We start from the raw sequence: 4,244 nt of genomic DNA on the forward strand, positions 1-4,244 counted from the left end.
CGTATTTCGCCGTCAGTGTTATTTACGAAAATATTTGTTTATAATGTTATAAACTTGCTTGGCAATACCCACCCCAATCAGATATAATGTGTACATGTTTTAATAAATAAAGATATACTAACAACAATGAAATATTGATCATTTCATATTTTATTATATAACCTGCACAAAAGTAATCAATATTTTTCCTTGCTAGAATGGTGTGTGACTTCATATGGGAATCCTGATGAAGCAGTATTAGGGATTGTCAACTTCTTGTGAATTTGATTACCTAACATGTTTAGGTTCATGCGCTGCAAGTTGCAGAGCACGTACCTAAGCGCCTCCCAGCAAATAATTAAGCCAAGGCGGTTTCGATATCAAAATCAAGAAACTCTCTGATTTGACACAATCTGTGTCTTTTACATGATTTCATCAGAAGATCAAGAAACTGAAAATTGCATTTTTACACTGAGTTGCCAAGCTGGTCAAGATGTTAAAACTCTGTGCTTGTGCCTGAATCTTCACAGTCATTTGGGGGAGGTACACTGTCGCCCACATTGCATACTTTTCTTGCAGGTATGGGCCAATTTGTCCCTGGCACTCTAAAACCAAATCGTGACACATGTCGTTGTCAGAAGATAATAACATAGATTCCGTGTCGCTTTCCGAGCACTACATGCGTATAGCCCCCCCGTGACGTCATAAATCACCCTTGTATGCTGGAGCCTCGTTCTGAGTCGTCCAAGAAATTGGACGTGGGCGTTTCCTTATACTAATAATATTATTATTGTTTATTTAATTTTATGTACATTTTTCACTTGATTTTTTTGTCATGTTGTTTATAAATAAATTTTGCACACAAAAAAGTCAATTGTCCCAATTCAGTTACACTTTAAACAACTGCTTTCCCTGACAATAATACTTAGCAATGTTATTTCTGTTTTCGGTCCATCCAAAACAATTATTTAATAAAAAATGTTTTGCTTTTTTTTCCTGGGATATTTTCCCTGTGACTTCTTTTCCTACATTCTATAAAATAGGTTGCCTGCCAACAACTGTATTCCACGAACTACCAAGGAATGAATGACCTTTTAATTTACTGTGAAATACTTTATTTTCGCTGGAAGTAATTTTTTGCTCAAAAGGCTTTTCGGGCATTTTGTATGGAATTTATTTTCACTGATTTTTGATGAGTTTAATGTGAAATATAGAAAAAAAGTATATTCACTGGATTTTATTTTCACAACATCACCCCTTCAGCGAAAATAAAGTATTTTACAGTATACCACACAGAAAAGTGTAAACAGCTATATGAAAATATTATGAGAAAGACTTGGCCTTTCAACTAATGTCAAAGAGTTGATGACCTACGGGGCCTAGAAAAAGTTATTGGCCTGCTTGAAAGTTGTTGGGCAGAAATGAACATCCTCGAAAAATAAAAAATAAATTGACTAACATACAATGACTTCAAAGATAATTAGTTTTGGTGAATTTGTTGCTATAAATTCATGTGAGTTACATGAAGATCCCAGTTCTTTCGGGACCAAGATCAAGTTTTTTGTTTGGTGTGTGCAGACTGATCGTTCACACACACACACGTGTGTCGATTTGATGTGCTTATTGTGTGCCTAAACTGCAACAGGCATGGAAATTAAAAAATTCTGCGCAGGGCAATGTATTGGATTAATACTTTATATACCAAATGTATGCAATCTCAGAAATTTATTTTTTAAATGAACGGATATATGACACAAGTATATGTATACATTGTAATTAATATCTGTCTTTCGTTTATAAATATCTTGCAGATATTTTAATTGACAGTATGCATCCATCCTTAAATTCAATAATTCAATAATAAGTCAATAATAAGTAATTCTGCATACCGAATTTTTGTTGCAAATTAATGTTTTTAGCGCTTCAACCAACCAAACATGCTTTGCCAATTACAGTGGATTACCAGCAACCTAATATAGCATCACATCACTGATATTGTGTATCCAAAAATACAGAACAGGGATTGTGCATTGTCAATGCTTGTAATAAATGATAGCGATTAGAATGCATTAATTTGACTTGATGCTGACAACAAATTTAAATTATTTTTTTTTGGGGTATAGTATTGTTAAAATTTATTTTGTTGTTACAAATATTTTTGGTATTTTTTTCACCAATGATTTGGAGAATTTTCCCCCTTTTCATTGATACTATAGGCCCAAATTAGTTTGGACACCTCTATTGATAAATCATAGTCAAGTTCCATGTAGGAGGATTTGATTTTACTTGCCACATATGTACACATGATTCACCTATATGTAACTATCAATAAGCAACTAGATCACTGCAGACTTTTATCATATACCGGTATTTATTTTTTCTTCCCCACCAGAATTACAATGTCTAAACGACAGTATTGTCCACATTGTGAAGAGGTTTCATATCGTGTACATAAACGTCATCGTAAAGAGTTTTATAATGACACAACTATGGTTTGGACACAGAGTGAAGATCCATGTGACTCATTACCCTGTGAGATGACTGAATTTACAAACGGCAATGAAAGTTATGACAGTTTGCCATCTTTTGTTGACATTGAAAGTCAGACAGACATTTCCACCAGTGATCATGAAATACTACAAACTCTTGAAGAAGAAGACTTATTATACTTCAAGGATCCTGCATATGAAGATAATGAATTTCTCTATGAGAATAACATTCAATCTGAAATTTGGGACAATGTTACAGAGAAGGATTTGAGGGAAGATTTTGTAGAGATATTAGATGGTAGCAGAAGTGAACTTTTTGTGTTGGCAAATGTTGATGAACCAGAGAGCACAAAATTGTTGACATTACTGATTTGGTTTTGCTTGTTTTTAGCATACATGTGGTATTTTCACAATCTATCAGATGTTTGCATGGCCATGTTACTTGGTTTTTTGAAAACTTTTTTGTATTATTAGCAAATGTCTTTCCTTGTTTGGGTGCTTTGAACACACTGCTTCCAGGTAGCTTACATAAATTGAGAAAGCATATTGGATCAAATCAAGATAAGTTCACTAAATTTGTTGCGTGTCGTAAATGCCATGAATATGAATTTGATAAGTGTTACAAAAATGTAGGTAATCAAAATGTATCTGCTACATGTACATTTATTGAGTTTCCGGGGCACAGACAAAAGAAACAGACAACCCTGTGGTGAGCTGCTACTGAAAGAAGTGGAATTGCAAGGCAAAAGGAAAAGACTCTACCCATTCAAAGTGTATGGGTACCAATCTGTTAAGACTCGTCTTACCAACTTACTGCAAGTAGATGGGTTTGCCAAGAGGTGTGAACAATGGCGAGAACGAAACCCTGGTGATGGAATTCTTGCTGATGTATATGATGGGAGAATTTGGAAAGAATATCAGCATGTAAATGGGGAGCCCTTCTTGGCTGCTCCAAAAAATTATGCATTTCAGTTAAATCTAGACTGGTTCACTCCCTTCAAGAATGTACCTTATAGCGTTGGAGCCTTATACATGGTGGTATTGAATCTACCAAGAGCAGAACGTTATAAAAAAGAAAATGCAATATTGGTTGGTTTGCTTCCGGGTCCTAGAGAACCATCATTAAACGTAAACTCGTACATTACACCATTAGTCGAAGAGCTCAATACACTCTGGACAGATGGACTTACGTGTGACTATACAGAATCTGGAAAAACATACAATGACACATTCCATGCTGCATTATTAAATGTGGTGTCAGACGTGCCTGCAACCAGAAAACTGTGTGGTTTTGTTGGTCACATGGCTAGAAAAGGTTGCTCCAAATGTGAGAATTTCTAACTGGGGCATTTGGCGAAAAAATTAATTTTGGAGGATTTGAGCCAGTGAACCACAGGCATCAGGCTGAAGAGGTTTCCAACGCAACAACCAAAGCGCAGAGAGATAGGCTGTCCACAAAATATGGTTCAAGGTACTCAGCTCTGCTAAAGTTGCAATATTTTGACTGTGTTCGCTTTCATGTTGTGGACCACTGCATAATCTTTTTTTAGGTACTGGGAAATACATCATGAAGAACGTGTGGCTCAACAAGGAGAAACCAAAGATATCCAAAGATCAGCTTGAAATTATCCAGACCAAGATTGATAACACCAAGGTTCCTGCAGATATGGGAAGAATGCCATTGAAGATAGCAACAAGTTTTGGTGGATTAACTGCTGATCAGTGGAAATATTGGATAACCTTGTTTTCTGTTTTTAGTTTGAAAGATGTTTTACC

At 35.5% G+C, this 4,244-nt stretch overlaps 1 pseudogene; it reads left to right on the forward strand.

The window, feature by feature from the left end:
- The first annotated feature begins 2,378 nt into the window (after window positions 1-2,378).
- LOC146733696 (uncharacterized) lies at window positions 2,379-4,018 on the forward strand (annotated as a pseudogene).
- Window positions 4,019-4,244: the final 226 nt, after the last annotated feature.

Source organism: Saccoglossus kowalevskii, chromosome 16 (genome assembly GCF_978046115.1).
Source record: "Saccoglossus kowalevskii chromosome 16, keSacKowa6.1, whole genome shotgun sequence".
Taxonomy (NCBI): domain Eukaryota; kingdom Metazoa; phylum Hemichordata; class Enteropneusta; family Harrimaniidae; genus Saccoglossus; species Saccoglossus kowalevskii.